Source organism: Neofelis nebulosa, chromosome 2, assembly GCF_028018385.1.
Source record: "Neofelis nebulosa isolate mNeoNeb1 chromosome 2, mNeoNeb1.pri, whole genome shotgun sequence".
Taxonomy (NCBI): domain Eukaryota; kingdom Metazoa; phylum Chordata; class Mammalia; order Carnivora; family Felidae; genus Neofelis; species Neofelis nebulosa.
Window position 1 is genome coordinate 27,172,371 of NC_080783.1, and position 19,667 is coordinate 27,192,037.

A 19,667-nucleotide genomic window follows, 5' to 3' on the forward strand; every position below is an offset into this window, starting at 1 on the left:
TGTTTTTCTTACTATTTCTGAAAGCCTATAAAGAAGTGATGTACTGGGGCACCTGGGTGGCTCAGTTGGTTAGCTTCCGACTTCGGCTCAGGTCCTGATCTCATGTTTGTTGAGTTCGAGCCTTGCATCAGGCTCTGCTCTTTCAGTATGAGCCTGCTTCCGATTCTCTCTCCCTCTCTCTCTCTGCCCTCCCTCACTCGTGCTCTCTGTCTCTCTCTCCAAAATAAATAAATGAACATTTAAAAAAAAAAGTGATGTACTATTAGAAAAGAGAGATGTCAGGATATAGCATCAGATTAGAGGACATGGGTATGGGACTTTCAGAACATGGCTCATAGATCTCCATTTGGCCAAACCAAGTACTAGTAGACTCCTCATCTACACTTAGGAGAACTGGTCCTATTGAAAAGGGTTTGACAGAAATAGATGGAAAAAGCAGTATCTTTACCCAACAAAGTGTGCGATCAAAAGACTTTGCTTCTTTGACTTTTTCAAAATATTTTATTATAGCTAAAATAGGAGGTAAATAGAGGAGAGAAAACTCTCCAAAGTTAAGTTTGGAATTTCAGAGTTAAGCTATGTAAAACATGTGAACTCAAGATGGAATCAAGAAACTCAGTGATATAAGAATGCTCTAGATAACTGTTTTGTTTTGTTTTGTTTTTCCCAAGAAAATGGCTATAAACAACTGTTCTTTACCTTGACCTGGGATCCATACTTCCAGGGAAAATTTTGGTTGAGAATTTCTAAGCATCAAGATTTAATTTCATCTTTTCCACCTTGTTCTCTCTTTAACTTAAAAAATAAATTAGAATTAAATATTTTAACTAAAACTATACTCCATGTCTGGAATTTTAATCATTGAGACAAAAGAAAACAAACATTTCAGTAAACATATATTTTCTTGGTAAGCTCAGGATAATATAAATTACAATACATAGTCACATCTCCTTTGAGAAACCATAGACCTGAAACGTAAAGGAAACCAACATTTCTTAGAAAAAATAAAAGTCTTTTCAGGAATAATTTACACATAAGACAGAGACTACTTCACTCATCCTTATCTACAAGAAAATAAAAAGTGAGGCAGGTGCCTTAAGCATAGGCAGTAAAAGAGAGAAATATGAGATCAGAAAATTTTCTCCTCTGATGGTGATATTTAACAATATTTATTAAATACCTATTCTGTCACAGGCATGGTTCTAGATGCTGAGGTTATGAAAATACTGTCAAGACTCACTTTTGGCCTTCAGGAGCTACTGAGAGAAACTAATACTTTAAAACATATTTAGGTAACTATATGACAAATGCTTTAAGAGAGGTATTAAATGAGTCAATGGAAGTTCCCAAGAAATCAGAAAGTCATGGGAGACTTCAGAATGACAAACTTGCTTTCAGTGTTGAAGGGTATTCATGGTGGACAGGGGCACAATTCTATATACAAAAATGGCAATACAAAGACATGCAGCGAGAGAACTGGAAATGTGCTAGAAAACGTCAAGGGATGTTTTGGAATGCCAGGAACCAGTGTAGCAGAAGATGCTGCCAAGAGAGGCAAGCATCTAGATGATAAAGTACTCTGCTTGTCAGGCTGTGCAGTATAACTTGTATCATCTTTAACAGCCTATCACTGAGAAACTTTGAATATATGCTGATGAGATGAGCCAGAGAAAGAGTTGCAGGTTATGATCAGAAACAGGAAAAGTAGATAGAGGGCCAATAACGTAATAATCAATGAGAGAGCAACATTGAGTTTGAATGAAGATAGCAGTGGGACTGGAGATGGGGGAAGATATAAGACATTTAGACTGAGACACAGGGAGGTCTCTCAAAATGCCCCAGGTCGTACAAACTTCCTATCCTAATGAAAGTGACATTTTAATGAGGTGATCATACAGTAACCAACGCCCTAATTAAAATGTAAACTGTAATATTTCATATGAGAATATGAACTTCCTTTTAATATTAAATTACTAAATTTATCATTTACTATATTTAATATAAAATCAAAAATGAGAAGAAGATAGCAAGGCAAGAAGAAGTCATTTTTTTTTTCTTGATAGGATAGTCAGAGAAGCATCTCTGATGAGATGAACTCAGAGGAAACACAAATGCTGTGGCGGGTGGTCTTTAAACACCTTTTTTAAAACAAAGTTTCCTTTAGATTTCTTAGGTTTCAAAAACAAGACCAACTTTGAAAAGAAACACATGCTAGAAAACGAAAACTAAAAACAAAAAGGTGTGCACACTGCTTCCCAATCACAGCAGTCTGCCTTAGAAAAAGGTCTATTTGGTTGTTTTGGTCCTTTGCTCTTTATTTGGCATTGATTACTACTGTATTTTTCCTAGAGTTCTGATCACAGTGGTTTTAAATAATTCAAGCTTTGGCACCCCCTCACTAAAGTATTGCTTTAGTGAATTCTAAATTTCTCTCACAGAGACTACAACTGTGTCACAATCAAACTGCTTCCTGTAGTAATTACTGAGCACATCGTACAACTGGAGTCCTTGACATTCATTTAAAAAAAAAAAAAAGTGCAGGGGTGGAGTAAAAAAAAAAAAATTAATCACAAGAAATTAGAAGGTTTAAGTAAATCATTCTACTTCTCAGGAAGAAGGATCTGACAGAGATATGGAAGGAATCAGCCTCCAGGATTCCAGGATCAGCCATGTTGGATTTTTGTTCATCACCTCCCATTCTTCCCACACAGGCTAAAGCATCAGACTTCCCTTTCTTCTGTGCTTGTAGAAAAGGCAGTTTTTCTCTGATGCCATGAGAACTTTATTAAATTGCTACCTATTCTCAAAGGGTAAAGGAATTTTAACCTTCCAGGAAAAACCAGTGATCATACATTTCTGTAATGCAATATAGTCACTCACCCAAGCATTCCACAGTCACAGGAAACTGAAACTCCATGACAGAATTATTTAGCAGATAAGTTGATTTTATGGAATATTTAGCTGACGGAATGGCTTTTCTACAACACTGAGACATGATATTCCATTCATAAAAAATAGATGGACTGCTACCCTTCATACAAATAGCAATATTTACTCCAAATAAATACATGGAACAAACACAAAATATACTGTGAAGTCTGTTATGATTATTTGTGAGTTCATCAAAACATAAAAGTTCTTGAAAAAATTTTTTGCAAAAGTACAAACCGGGTTTTTCCCCTCAATATTTTATCTTTACTCGTTATTTTTCTTTAAAAGGACACATCCTTCTTCAGTTCAAAATGGGTTTTGACCACTTCAGTCATGTCCTTTTATAATGAATTTTAGAAATTTGTCAAAGTACAAATATTCATTTTGCCCCTCAATTAAGCTTTCTTCATCTATTAATTAATCAATTGATTCACTTAGCAAGAAGTTATTAAAAAACTAAAGGTATTAGGCACTATGCTATTCTTAGCCATTATCTTCTTGGACACAATGCTTATTTCTATAAAGAAGGTTTTTAAAAATATCTTATTTGTGTACTATTTTAAAAATTAGCATCGATTAGCTGATGTATTAAATACATTTACTGTTTTAACATGTTACTGAAATAATGATTCATAGTTTTGTTCCCATGGTATGATTGGCATCTCTTTTCACCAGGGTTTGAGTTGTTTGATCCAAATGTTCAAATATATTTATACTGGAGACAGATTTTTCCTTTGGTATCACAGAGTCAGCCAACAGTTTATCAGAATCTTTTTCTTCTTTTTCTGGAGCACATAGCAGGAATGTATTTCCTAACCATCCTTATAGTTAGGTGTAGTTATATAATTCAGCTCTAGCCAATGGAAGTTTGGCTCATATACAACGCCTATGTACTCCTCCCTGGTCTTTGCCCCTCTAGCAGCTGGATGGAGACAATGACAAAGTAAAGCCATGAATGGAAAGATCCCTTTGTCTGAAAGGAATCCCACAAATCTGTAAAAAAGACAGATAAGCTCCCAATCCAAACACTCATGCAGGACTGTTAAGTGAGCAAGAAATAATGTGATAATACATTTCTGGATCTATTTGTGTGTGCAATTAGCCATCCTAATGCTATGACATATGGATTGAAAACACATAGCTTTTCTAAGGCAGACAAGGGGAATCTAGGTATTTAGGCAGGAGTTGCAGAAATAACAAAGACAAGTGTAACGTGAGAAAAACATGGCTTACAAAGAGAATTAATTAAGTTGGAGAAGAAGCAACAAGTTGTCTGCCATGGTTGGAATGAAGGAAAGGCAGCTGAGTAGACAGACGGATTAGAGATTGTCCAGAAATGGCCCCTGGGAGCCCAGTTTTGAAGGGTGTTTACTGAGTTTGATACTTTATATTATAGGAAAATTTTAAGTAGGAAAAAGAAACGATCTGATGCACAAGAAAAAAAAATCATGTGGTGCCTGCATGCAGGAGAGTCGGGTTGTAAGAGTCAGGAAAAGGGCAACTCTGAAGGTCACTGAAAGGTTCAGGTAAAGGCACTGGAGGCTGAACTGAGGGAGCAAGAGTATCCAGTCCTTGGATTATGAAGTACCTCAGTAACCACATAATTTTCCCACTTTCTTTAAGCAAAAATGTAGATTTCCATTGGCTTTCATTCCTTTCCCGAATTGACTGAGACAAGGGCCCTGCAACTGGTGAAGAATTTTCTGAAGGCAAACATCCAACAAGAGTTGATTTTTAAGACCTCCCACAGTAAGCCTCCTTCTTTAAAAATAATAATAATAATGTTTATTTATTTTTGAGAGAGAGACAGAGTGCGAGCGGGGGAGGTGCAGAGAGAGAGTAGACACAGAATCCAAAGCAGAATCCAGGCTCTGAGCTGTCAGCACGGAGCCCGATGTGAGGCTCAAACCCACGGACCGCGAGATCATGACCCGAGCCAAAGCTGGACGCTTAACTGACTGAGCCAACCGACAGGCGCCCCAAGCCTCCATCTTTAAGTCAGTTATACTCATGGCCAGCAAAAGAACTCAATGCATAATAATCATTCGTATATTCTATGCATTAGAAAAAGTGCTCATCGGCACCAAATTGTTGTGTTTTCCTACCTCCATTTGGCCAAACTGTTAAAAGGCAAGACTTGCTGACAGCATCGCCCTGACAAGAACCCGAGCCTTTTGCAGCAGGTGGTGCCCACCTCTGCCTACAGAATTGCAGCCCAAACAATCTGCTCGGAATTGCTGAGAAATCAGTAGAATGTGCTTATGACTCAGCCTGTTAAGTAGGAGGACTGTTATTGTTATTTTAACTCCTGCCAGAGTATGTGGGCAATTCTCCCTTTTTCTGTCTCTAGTTAACCATAAGACATCTTTCTTCAAAACCTCACCCCTGGAATAGGTTCTTGCTCAGTAAGAGGCAGAACAATTTGGGGTCTGTGTATAACTGCAAGCTGATAGTACAGATTAGAAGAGGCTTTCATAAAGGAGATATCTGATATCCTAATTTACCAATTGAGTTTATTTTTAGAATGTTTAATCTGCCTTTAAAATTATTCACATAGAGGGCCATGGGCCAAAGCTGAGTGCTGATAAGATAGTAACCAGTGTAAGACAAGGTACTTATTTTCAGAGAGGATAGTGAAAATACCAGGTTTTCTTTCTCTTTTCCCTAACTGTTGGGGACATTGCGGTCCTATTGTTTGTCTTTCTCTTGCCAGATGTTCTCAGCAATGTAAATACACATCAAGTGCTGTTCCTGAGGAATATTGTAAAAGTAAAAGAAAAAAAGTCAGCCTGTTTTACAGAAAATTGTTTTAAGGGCTAAAATTCACCCATCTATGAGTGATGAAAAGATACCCATCTATTCTAAAGATAAAGCAAAATCTAAGCAATGTCATGTTGTACCAAGTCTTAGTATTTTTATTTAAAGGATGGCATGTAATTATAAAATAAATATTTTCTGCCCTTAAAATGGATTTCTCATATCTACCCAGCTGATCTGTGTTTAATTTCTCTCTGTGGTTTTAGGACTGTAAATTAAGATTCAAGATTATTTATCAGTAAAGTAAAGTTTTATCATAATGTTATAAAGTTGTGCATCAAAATCATGCACAAAAGCTCCCCAGCATCCCAGAAGCAATTGCCTCAATTAAAACAAACTGAAAGAATCCTGAAAAGGGCAACAACCATCACTGATGTGTGTATTAAAGACATAGTGTGTATTCCACAGTATCCTTTACAGACCTCTTCAGTCCCCTTAGCAAGTGAGAATCCACCAAGATAGAGACACTGTTCTAGACACAGCTCAGAATGTCACACAGTCCCCTTGGTGGGGGAAAAAGGAGGTTGAGATGATGCCATAGAGGTAGAAGATGCCAGTTCGTATAGCACTTTGCTGGCCACAGGAGGAGCGTGGGCTTTATTCTGACTATTGGTGGATTTGGGCAGCCACTGGTGGATTTTGAACAAAAAAGTCATATCAATTAAGATTTATAAAAGATCACATTATGTGAAGAACAGACTATAGGAGAGCAAGATTGAGCACAGGAGGCTATTGCAGTGGTCAAGATGAGAGAGAGTGGATTCCAATGGTACAAGTAGAGAGAAGGAGAAATGATCACATTCTGGATGGACACCAGCTTGGTACTGTTATTATCTGCTGTGAAGCTTAACGGAGTTAAACAAGATGCTTCTAATAGGTAGTAAAGGCTGAAAATAAACCAATCGCCAGGGTTGTTTATTACACTGTAATCTTTACATGGGGCTTTTGTGTCAAAGAGATGCTATTACGTGAAGTAGTAAGACCCTTATTAAACTTCAGAGACAGATACCAAGCTCTACATGGCATCTGAATTACATGTATTATGTATTCTGAATCTGAATTACATGTATTATGTCTGAATTACATGTATTATGTTTGAAATACTTTATTCTAAATTTATATTTAGTAATAATGGCAATTGATTATAAAGATTATGTCATTTACAAAGCATTTTTACTCTTATTATTTCATTCAATTTAATCTCATTGGCATGGTTAGGTGACCAGGAAGGTAATTTACCTGGTAAACGATATTAACATAGCATAGCAAAATAGAGATATCTAATGAAATAGTCACTTTTATGGTATTACCGAAGGAAACTTTGCCACTCCTAAATAGCCTGTTTTGTCTCTCTGGGTAGATCTTGAGGCTTTCTTGCCTTTCTAACATCAGTGTCTTCAAGTCATATAAAAAGATCCCAATAAATATTAGTGAAATAAAGGAAACTGCTATTTCTGTGTCAAATAGGTTAGGTAGGTTTTCTTTTTCTGGTAGACAGTATAGTTTTGGAGTCTGAGAAAAATGAATTTGAATCTAGCTCTGCAATCACTGTATGATCTTGATTAAGTTGCCTGACATATATGGACTTCAATTTCCCCATCTGCAGATTTGCATTGCACTTCTGATCTGGGTGCATACACAGTCTTGCATTTACTCATATACACCCAGGAAAGGTTAGTTCATCTCTACTTTCTTCCCCAACACAGCCAGGGTACTCATCTACTCCCTCCAGAAATTAAGTTATGAAAGCTTCTATGTCTATAAATCTTACTAATGCATATTGATATCTTTTACCTTAAACAAATGCTAGAATTAACTGTAATGTTAGAGAAAATTAGAGAAAAAGCCCCTTTTTTTTAGTTTCCCTCATGATTTTTGAAGTAAATATAAGCAATTAATGTAGGCCAAATGAGAGAGTTTTTAAATATCTTTTAAATTTTGGAGGCAATATTTACATTGTATTTGGGAATAGTTGGTATTTCATCCAGGGGTAAATAAAACATTTCAATTATTATATTATGGCAAAAACATTAAAAAACAACCAAAACATGAGTCTATTAATTAGCAAGATTCTTACAGTCAGTAAAAGGGATGATTTTCTACTAGGAAACAAAACTAAAATATAAATAGAATTAGCATAGTATCACATATTAGGAACTTTGGATTCTTATATACAAATGCCAAAGATACCTTGAAAGCCATGCTTAAACCATCTTGGCATTAAATCTTCAAAATGTTAAAAGTTATTTGGAAGCAGTAATTTATAATACGAAATACCACAAGACTGAAACATTACAACAAGTCAACTTTATGACAAAATGAGTCAACCAGATCTTCATGTTTCAATATGGCTGAATCTCTAAATATAATGTTGGGTGAAGGCAAAAGAAGTCTACAGTATGATGCCATTTATGTAAACTTTTAAAATGTAAATAATTATATGGCATATTGTTTCACACACACCATTCAAGTTTTAGAACACATATAGGAAGGATATATCATCTTTGGGATTATGACACCTTACAGAAAAAAAGGAAAAGGAGCAGGGTTCGCGTTTGTTCTCTCTGTGACGATTTATTTCATCAGAAAAGATCTGAACAAAGTTGAATATTAGCACTTGTTTAATCCATATGGCTGATACTTAGGTAATTGTTATAATGTTTTGTGTATTTTGATTTGAAAATTTTGTAAAGTTTCTTGATTAAAAATAAAGTGATGAAGAATTCATGAAAACAGTAAAGCATACATTGTTGTGACCAATTTAAGATTGGGTAACTAGTTACAGTAAAATACATTCTCCATTTCCTAGAATAAAAAGTCATTCATTTGTATTCTTTCTATCATATTATTCTGCTTTAACATAGGAATTTTGAGTTTAAAGAAAGGTGTAAAACAAAAGAAAAATTCTTTCTGCTTGTAAACTGAGCTAAAGTTTATATATTCTTTTTTTTACTCATGCAACTATTATAAACTAACAAGTGCAAATATAAAGTAAATGTTGTCTGCCATGACTCTTTCAGTAAACGCATTTTTTTTTCTTCTTGAAATTTGGATAGAACCAATTCAAAACATAGGAGAATCTGATGGCTAGGCATTTACACCACAACATGAAATTATTCTCACAACACTAGCTGGGGCTGGCGTTGGCGTTCTCCCAGTGCCTGCTCTTCCCAGACATATATATAAAACCTGAGTGAAGTCCTTACATCTACTTGCCTCCTCTCCCTCTGCATCAAACCCTGAGTCTGTATAATGGGGATGATCCCTGCATCTACTCACAGAGTTGTTGTAAGGAACACAGGGGTTAGTTATATGAAGTAAGTCATACAGGTCACATCTGGCACATACTAAGTGTTGAGAAAATACCACTGGTGTTTTTACCCATAGCACGAGAAACAGGCTTAGTTCGGTCCTCATTTTAGAAAAAGATCTTTTCGACTCTTTTACTATTAAATCATTCAAAACATTTTGAAGTGCTAATTTAATAAACCTAAATCTATTAGCTGTAGAATTCATGTGTATTTCTCCCTTATCAAAACAAATTGATATTTATTTAGTAAAGTTTTTTTTTTTTTGTTTTTGTTTTTGTTTTTTGTTTTTTGTTTTTTTAATGTGGCTGACATGGGCACCTAGGTGGCTCAGTTGGTTAAGCCTCCGACTTTGGCTCAGGTCATGATCTCACTCTTCATGAGTTTGAGCCCCGTGTCAGGCTCTGTGCTGACAACTCAGAGCCTGCTTCGGATTCTGTGTGTGTGTGTCTCTCTCTCTGCCCCTCCCCCACTTGCTCTCTCTCTCTCTCTCTCTCTCTCTCTCTCTCTCAAAAATAAACATTTAAAAATGTGGTTGACAACAAGTTATTTTTCAAAACTGTGGATAAGTCTTTTATTGTAGAGAGGATAGGGTCTTACCTACTCAAGGAAGTAGTAAAATGGTAAAATTCGTTATGTTGTATTCTCAAAGGGTTAATAATATGTTCTGGCTTCTTTCTGTAAAAAAAAAGAATTTAGGAAATTATTAATATAATCTATGATCCATATAAAAATCTATTACATCGTGTAGATCAACTTGTGGCTTTCTCTTGCTCTGTTGGGTAACTAGGAGGCTGCAAGATGGATTTAATGATGGTTTCTTTTACGGTCATACACTGAGCATTTACAACCAGCTAAGTGCCCTTTCATTTGTTTGGAACAGAGAAATGAAAATGTTAACAGATGCACACTTTTTCCTCACTTTTTAGCTTCACTCTAGTGAAGTTTCCTAAGTATTATATCCAAGGAAAAATAAAATTTTTAATTGTTTGAATTTTTTTAGCTGATAAATAGCAGGCAACTATTCTCTCACAAGAGAATATATTCATCCTAGTAAATTGTTAATTATATCTTTAAAGGACTGGGCCTCTAGCCCAGCTGCACTGATTCCCTCCAGCACAGGACGGAGAGGAATTTTTTAACAACTAATTAAATTTTCCCTATACAGTATGAAACTTACTTTGACATTCATAATCCTAAAAGTCATACTGGATTAGTAATTCTGCTTAGAAATTTCACTAGAACAATACAGGACACTTCTTACTGGAGTGGTATGTGAAAATAAACCCAATTACTAGAAGGCACTAGGTTTTGTACCTCATTAAGCCATTCTCAACACATAAGTGATTTGTGTTTACATACAACAAGGGCAGAAATCACTTTGAAATCTTGCTGTTTTACAACAGGTATCTAAATCTATCCATCTCTATGTGTTATCACCAGGGCCTGTGTGATTTCACACCTGGTAGAGTGGATGGATCCCATTATATACCCTCAAGGAAGATGTCATTCTACAAGTAAAGGGCCCTAAGACTCAAAGTGTGGTAGCTATTAACTCTTCTTTGAGACCCAGTAGGAAATGGAAATGAACTTGGAAAGATAAGAAGTGGTGGCTCATTTCTTCTCTATCACCCTTCAGAGAACAATGTGTATAGAGATATGAGCAGACGGGGTTTGATTCAAAAGTAACAAACATTGACTGGGCCATGTTCCATATGCAGCAGCAAATAAGTCTATTACTGCATATTAAAGTTAGAAAGTCTTAACATTAAAAAAAATAAAATTCTGCAGGCAAGAAGAAACACAATAGAATTCTCCCATCTCTCAAATAACTTGACAGTTATCTTAGGGGAAAAAAGTTTTCACTGCCCACACGTCTGAACAGTTTTTTCCCCCTCTATTTCAGCTCAGTGTTTTTCAAATTTGGAATATATATATATACATATATATATATACATATATATATATATATGTATATATATATATACACATATGTACACATATATATGTATATATATATGTATATGTATATATATATATGTATGTGTATATATATATATATATAAAACATAGTTCTATACACAATAACTTAAGACTACTTAAAAATTTTTTAATTTTTTTTTTTTCAACTTTTTTTTTTTTTTTTTTTTTTTTTTTTATTTATTTTTGGGACAGAGAGAGACATAGCATGAACGGGGGAGGGGCAGAGAGAGAGGGAGACACAGAGTCGGAAGCAGGCTCCAGGCTCCGAGCCATCAGCCCAGAGCCTGACGCGGGGCTCGAACTCACGGACCGCGAGATCGTGACCTGGCTGAAGTCGGACGCTTAACCGACTGCGCCACCCAGGCGCCCCTACTTAAAAATTTTTAAGAGTAACTTTGATTAAAAGCATATCAAATGTTGTAGGTTGATTTTCGAGCAAAAAGAGAATGCTAGAGGAGCTCTGGACCTTGTTCAGAGAGAAAGGGTCCTCATGTATTTAATTAATGAATGCTGAATATCATGCTTTGTTTCCTCTTTAAATTCCCTATTTTCCTTAAATTCCTTCATGTGCATATGTTTTACACTACATCTTCATGATTTTGAAGTACATGTCCATGTGTGTGTATAATGTGCAAGTACCTATTATATACGTATGCATGTCTCTTGGACCCTAGTAAACCTTTTTAAAAGCAAGAAAGAATTCCATAGAACAAGGATCAGCGAACTGTGGTCCATGGACTGCATCTGTCCTGTTGCCTGTTTTTCCAAATAGTGTTATTGGCATCCGGCCATGTTCATTCATTTCTTTGCTGTCTATGACTGCTTTCATGCTTCAATGCCACAGTCGAGAAGCTGTGACAGAAACTGTATGGCCTTTCATGTATTTATATATGACCCAAATGTTTACTATCTGTCTCTTTACCAAAAACATTTGCTCACACCTGTTATCAAAGAACATGTTCATCATCTGAGGAATACCAAAAGCAATATTAAAAAACTAATATCCTGTCTTTTATAGTCTTCCCAAATATTAACTCAATAGTTATATATGAATGAAAGTGAAATTACAGCCCTAAACACTTAAAAACTAATTTAATTCCAACAGAATTGGGAAATTATTGGCCAAAAGATGAGATCATTACTAGAAAATTGAGGTTACTCAGTCATAACAATTTTAGTCATAAAAATAATGTCCCATTTACCCATCATCCTGACTTTTGTGGTTTTTTTGTTTGTTATAAAATTAAAATGGCTGTGCTTCTTTCTAGACTTTATTTTATGAAAATGTGATAAATGCCATCTGGGATTTATTTTTTAAAAGCAACTTGTGGCCTATTCCACTAGGCACATAAAATTGAATAGTCATTTTAAATTAACACAGTGCAGCTAGAAGTGATCATTTTATTCCATATCAAAAGATTAAAATACTTTAACAGTTTTTGTTAAGAATATTATTTGACACAGTCTTAGTATTTGATATCTTACACATACTGGCTACAAATCCCTAAAATAATATTAGCAAACATTTATGCAGCATTTATTTTGTGCCACACAATGTTCCAAGTACTTCATATATATTAATTCACTTAGTCCTCACGATTACTCTCTATGACAGGTAACTATTGTTATCTCTACTTAAAGATGAGAAAACTGAGGCCAACAGACTTTAAGTGCCCTTCCCAGCATCACATAGCTAGGAGGTGGACAAGACTTTTCAACCATACACCGACTCCTTATGGACCCTGAGAATTGGTGTTAAGGTCTCCAACTCTGGGGAAAGACAATTTCAAGCACAAAGGCTTTTGTGGGCCCTTGAGAAGTGGTATTTCACCAATGGCAACCTTCAATTTACTAGAAACACCTACTAAACATATATTTTATTCAGTATATTCAGCTTTTTTACCAAATTGAAATGTACTCAACTGCAGTTCTGCCTCTGTTCTCTACTCCATTATTTCTATCAGGTTTGGTTAAGCCACGTTCCAGAATCTATTAGAGTTGGGTTTGAAATCCTGAGAATCATTGCTGGCAACACCTGACAAAGTTAATTTACTTAACCACTATATTGAGGGGCCTATATATAATAGAGAATAGAGTGTACATTGGCATCACAAAATAAGCTGAGTAGATTATCTACTGAGAAAGCCAAGATAGACAATTGTTCAGCTATAGACAAAATCAGCTTTTACCAGTTTCTTACCCAGATAAATAGGATGTACATACAATGCACTTAGTCTGCATATAATACATGTCTGGCTGTTGACATATTTATATGCAAGTTATGTTGTACCCCTAGCACTGAAGTTAGAATGATGAATTCATGCAGACTTAAAATCTCAGGAAGAAATTAATACCAATGTGGTTTTCTCAAGTGATGTAAGAACTAATGTTTCATTAAGCAACAAAGTCAAGATAAAATCTTCCTTAGATTATTAGGCAAGGATACACTTTTCATTAACCTTTGAAATACATTCTAGTATAAATACCATTTGATTATTTTTCCTGTTTTGATAGACTTTGTCAGATAAGTGAAACACTGAGATGCTTGAAGTTGAAATCCTAAGCAGCATTTCGGAAGGCTAACCTTAAACTCACTGGCTATCATTAGCTGATTCAGTTAGCTCTCAAATAAACAATAGTAACATTGTTCTCTGCCTCCTCTATCAATATGCTCTATGCAATTTTGAACAGTTCATGTAATTCAGAGCACTTGTGAAGGATAACAAGATTTCAACTACTGAGGACGTTCAAAATTGCCAGTACTATTGGGAAAGGATCCACTATCCAAGCAGTCTTTAAACAGGAGAGAAGCTGCCAACATAAAATCATTTAGTCTGATAGGCTATTAAACCATTTCTATTCCCTAATAGGTTTAGAAGCAGTTCATTATCACTACTTATTTGTAAGTAGCCAAAAGTCATGGTGAACCAAAATCACTGATAGTTAAACAGATCAGAGAAAAATCTTCCTTTCTTGGGGCTTTTGCCAAAGTTCTTTTTTGGAGAACATTATGTTTTTTGCAAGGGAAACATACCTCGAAATATATGAATTAAGGAGAGTTAACAAAAGCCCTACTCAAAACATATGGTCTCCATATCTAGGTAAGGTAGACGGTAAGAATTTTCCACTTTGATTCCCAAACCTGATATACTCCAGGCTATTGCTAGGGAGTAGCAGACTAGGTTAATCCAGTTTAGTAGAAATTAGCTAGTCTTGTCCAAAGCACCTCAACCTAATTCAAGGCCATAAAAATAGGATACAAGCAGATGAAGGATAAAGGATTGGATTAGTCAGAAAAGTCAAGCTTAAGTCTCAGAGACTTTGCACAATAAAGGTTTATATCCTGCTCATACAAATCCTGATGTGGGTAAGGTAATGCTCCAGGACAGCTCTCTCTCGTGATCAGAGTACATCCTTTTTGTGGCTCAACTCATGGCCTCCAAGATTACAGTAGCAGGGAAGAAGATATGAGAGGGTTGCCCACAGCTTTTAAATGCTTTAACACAGAAGTGACACACATTATTACCTCCTCTTACCACTCAATGGACTGAACTAACCACTATGGCTCTGCCTACTTAAGGGGTTGAGAAACATGGAGGATAAATGGAACTCTGGGGGCACGTGGCTGCCTCACATTTAGTGGAGCATGTGACTCTTGATCTTGGGGTTTGAATTCAAGCTCCATGTTGGGCATAGAGATTACTTTAAAAAATAAATAAATACATGGGGATCTGGTGAGTAGTAAATGTCTCCATTGCAAGAATGAAGGAAGCATGATGAGATGTCCAGTAGCTACTTTAGGGTCAGGTTTAGATTCCTTCTTGGTTGGAAAGGGTTGAAAAGAAATGGTCGGTGGTATCAGTGAAAAACTTATTTTGCTAAATTGTTAACATATGCTGACTCTGACTGGATATAAATAAATATCTTATTTTATAGATAAAATACAAGAGGCATTGCAATATAGAGAACCTTGGGCAGCAACGGGGCACGTGTCAGTGTTTTCACGTATTTATATGTTACATTGCTGTTTTCTGCTCAGAGTCAGAATATATCTGAAGAACTAACACTTCTTTGCTTGACAGAAAGCCATCTGTTCATTTGTTTCTCATTTTCATACAAACACTAACCATTTTTAAAATGGTAGAATAAGTTAGTGCAGATTTGCAGGTTCATGCGGTACAAGAAGAAAGAACTGAGGAGGGACACAAAGGAAACAGCAGGCTGCCATAACATTATCTGACTAGGATGCCTCTTAGTGATTTCACTATCATGTTAAAAACTCTTCTGTCAACATGATAAAAACCAAATTTCTAGAACTGGTCTCAAAACGTTCTATTTGTTTAATATCTGCTCCACCCCACCCCTTCCCACTCCAATGAATCTGTAAGCTCTAGAGGGCAGGGGCCATTTTTTTCATATTTACTATGACCCTTCCCTGTCTGGTAGCAAGTATTTGCTCAATAACTTTAACAAATGAATTAAAATTGAGTCATGTACTGTAAAAAAGAAAAGTGTGTTGATGCTTTAATTCTGTATATGTGAACTCATCTGTTCTAACCAATGAAATCTCCTTATCTAACTGGCTTACTGCTTCCCTGATTTGAAAGTGGGTGATTGGCAAAAGCTGAATGAATGAATAATTATAAGAATAACAGTTTATTTTTCTAACTATTCTGACTAGGATTTGATTAAGTTAGATTTTTAAAATAAAAAATAACACAAACTTTGGATATGGGTGTTGGAACACTGGCCTATCACCTACTGGCTGCATAAGACTGGGCACATCTTCTAAGTTTTTGGAACCTTAGTTTATCAATAAAATGGAGATTATTAATGAGATTTCCCTTATAGAGTTGATACAAGAATTAAAGAAAATCATTTGTAGAAAAGTGGTTTGACAATTGTGGAAAATGGTAAGGTCTCAGATGGTATATCTTCACCATTTAGCACTACTATATCCCTTATGAAGAGAGGATGCATTAACTTGAGCAAAGTTCATGCAAATACATGGTTTCTAGCTTTACCTCTTCTCTTTAGTTTTGCTTAGCAGCCAAATGCCTTTTGTAAATTCTTAGGACAGAGAGTGTCTTTGAGAAGGATTGTGCCAGAGAAAGAAAGCAACTCATTTACTAATAGCCCAAGGTCACCTGCTGGGAGCCATCTGTCAACCTGCAGGAGGGAAGAGAGATTTCACTGGGGAAGCAGAGGAGGCATCTGGTTGAACCCCAGTGACAAGGCACCAGGCTATTTCTGAGGCCACTGTGAGCATGCAAATTCCAGCTGTAGTCTAAAAAAGTCAGATTTCAGCTGAGTGATGATGTTCTTTGCCAGAGGTCCTGCACTCTCTGAGGGCGACGTCCTGACTGCTGGAGAATGTGAAAAGTCATGTATTTAGGAAAGGGGGCTCCACCAAAGAGAGGAAAATACTGTACTGTAGTCATCTGATGGGAAAGATGAAATTCTGGTAACTCTACTTCTAGCCCAAAGACCTAAAAGCTCTAGAAGCTGAGGGATTTCACCAACTCACTGAGGTCTTGGAGAAGCATTTACAATTAAGGGTGATCTCCAGCTGATTCAGGCCCTTCATCTCCTGCTGCATACTGTTTAAGAGGCAATGTGTGATAACTTAATCAGCACAGTGGGGATGAAGTAGGCACCTACCCCTCCCCTTCTGTAATGCTAATTTGAAATAACTTCTCTCCTCCCTAAGTTATTTTCTTAACAGTGGCAACCAACATTTTATTACTAAAGAAATTTTCAGTAATGACCCATTTTAAAAAGTGAAGATTTCTTAACTGAGTGAGAATATTACTTACTGGTTGAGAAAATACATCAAAATAAAAGTTTCCCTTAAAATATACCTGAATGAACTACATTAGCACTCCCAGGTGCTTTTGAAATTCAATAACAATATTAAGGCATGCATGATACAACAATTCTCCCATCAGTAAACTTAGAAATATTAAAACACATAAGGATATATCATTAAGATTTCACCAAACAAAAGGGGAGGGCTTGACACAGAGATGCTGGTAACAAAAGTGTTTGCCTCACTATAAATAGGAGGCAAAGGAGGAGGCAGATCGTCTGCTGCGGAGCTTTTTAAAATGTTTTTTCCCCTCCTCTATTATTCTGTCAGTGGCCATGCAATTCCTCTCCTTTGTGCTCTTTTCAGAAGGGTGTTCTATTATTATGCTTTATTTAATTGGCTTAGATTTAAGTAAATAGACACCACTGAGAAGAAGGGCAGTTGGAATGGAGGAAGGAGGCATTAGGAAATTAACACAGGAGGAGGGGCACAGAGAGACAGGGACTATAGGGCTGTAACCAGATATCAGAGAACCTCAAGCCCTGCCTTCTCCAGAAACGCTTTTATCTACAGCTCCCAGTGGCCACTTAACATCTATAATCAAGCAACATGGGTCTGATTTATATAAAAACATATGAAAATAAGATTAAAGTCTAAGCTTTAAAAAAAACCCAGCAAGCAAACCAATGAGGTTGCAAATATTCCAGCTGCTCTAATTACTGTTGTTTCAAAGGAAATGTGAGGGCTGCTGATGCCTAGCTAGGGTTCTCCTGGGTTCTTCTGGGACTCCATCAGCCCCTTTTGGTATCTGCAGGCACCAAAGTTTGCTTCAGAGGTAAGGTTCCATGCTCTCAATCTGAGAATGGTTTTTAGAACTACGCTAGAGCCAAAGAAGAATCAACAGTCTTTAAACAAAATTATTGAGACTTTAAAACTGTATTGTAATATTTAACAACTGTGGTTCCCAACTGTTACATCAGGAAAGTCTCAGAGTCTTCTAACTGCACGTGCAGGACCCTGCCCGACTCCCGCTGACCGCCCCCATCTCTCCAGGATCTTCCCTGCACTGTGAGGGCCAGCCACCTGCTCTGTGAGTCCCCCTGTACCCTGGAAGTCATTCAGCTCAAAGAAAACTCACACAGCTAAAGAAAATGGAGAAAACAGTTAAAACTAAGGCTGCAAGCCATTCCTTACTTCCTTTTTGCCTCATGTTTTTGGTGGCTCTATCTAGTGAGCATGGACTGAAATGTTTTATCTATGCACAACCTCCTCCACTGCTCTCTCAGTTTCTTTGGAGATCTGGTGACCACAGAGGGGAATAGACCCTGGTTTAATAGAAGGTAATCTTATCAATTGCTTCCAGAAATTCCCTGAAAGACATTACAGTAGCGCATAGACATGAAAGGGTGAGGACACATTAGATACTGACATAACTTTAAAATAACAATAAAATCGGGGCGCTTGGGTGGCTCAGTCAGTTGAGTGTCCAACTTCGGCTCAGGTCACGATCTCACCGTTTATGAGTTCAAGCCCCGTATTGGGCTCTCTGCTGACAGCTCAGAGCCTGGAGCCTGTTTCTGATTCTCTCTCTCTCTCCCTGCCCCTCCCATGCTCACGCTCTGTCTCTCTCTCTCAAAAATAAAATAAATGTTAAAAAAAATATTAAAAATAAATAAACAAAATAGCAATAAAATCTGAAACTCAGATTTCTACTAAATTGTTTGTAAGAAAACATGTTCTATCTAATTCTACTCCTTGACCAAAATATAAAGACCTTTCTGTGTCAGAAGAATGTTATAAGCTTGTCTGTCCTTGAATAAGATTCCCTTTGCAATGTGTTCTAATACGAAATTGAGTGTTAAAGGGGTCCGTGCACTATCACAAAAGTCATCCACCATTCATTTCTCACCATGTTCTTGCATATTGTATTAGCGTGTGGCATCATCTAACAGCCTCTGAAGTTTCAGTGTAAATAAAAAAAAGGTCTATTTAATAGTTTTCCCGTTCATTTAACAAATTACTCGCTATAGCTGCTGATAGCACCATCAGTTTCTAGCAGGAACAACAAGGAATAATAGCTTTTATGCCATTATGGCAGGTGACATAACCCAGTCACAACAGACCCAGGGGAAATTTCGGGTTTCCAGTTTACCAGAGAATTGGTTTTGAGTATGTTACAAACCAACAGCCGTTGCTCCCAAATAATTAATTAAACAATTAAAATCTTTTTCCTTGAAAAGAAATTATCTGTGAAGATATTTTAAAAGAAATCATTGTTACTGTAATAAAGTTTCCATACAAACAAATTAAAATTTTTCATATGATGACTTCATAACTAAAATGCAAACATATTTTTTTAATGTTTATTTATTTTTGAGAGAGAGAGCACAGAGCCCGACGCGGGGCTCGAACTCACGAAATGTGAGCTGAAGTTGGACACTCAACCGACTGAGCTACCCAGGCGTTCCAATGCGAGCATAGTTTTAAACGATAACTAGAGTAACTTGTTTTTTGTCATTCTCAAAATTGCAAGAATCAATTATATTATATCTATAATTTTGGCAAAGAAGTTTGAACTCTTTTTAAGTAAATGCCTATAAAATAGAGATGATTGTCAGTTTTTTAAAGTGAATAATTAGTGCCCAAAAAAGGCATTGAGTGAGATAAGGCATAATTAAGTGATATAGCACACACATATCACAGAGCCATCTCTCTTAGGCAGGAATATTATAAAAGCTCATATTTTAAAGAGGCCCAACAGACTGTCTTCCAGTTCCTTTATCGAGTTACACAGAGCTTTTTTCCTTTTCTTTTTTGGT

At 36.4% G+C, this 19,667-nt stretch overlaps 1 protein-coding gene across 43 annotated transcripts in view; it reads right to left on the reverse strand.

The window, feature by feature from the left end:
- MAP2 (microtubule associated protein 2) overlaps positions 1–19,667 on the reverse strand; it is a 284,391-nt gene that overhangs the window by 92,036 nt on the left and 172,688 nt on the right. For 37 of the 43 annotated variants that reach the window (XM_058706637.1, XM_058706666.1, XM_058706647.1 and 34 more), the window contains one exon: positions 9,657–9,734. The exons of the other annotated variants lie outside the window; for them this stretch is intronic. The gene's annotated coding sequence lies outside the window, so the exon portion shown is untranslated. The remainder of the gene's footprint in view (positions 1–9,656; positions 9,735–19,667) is intronic. 43 annotated transcript variants of the gene reach the window in all.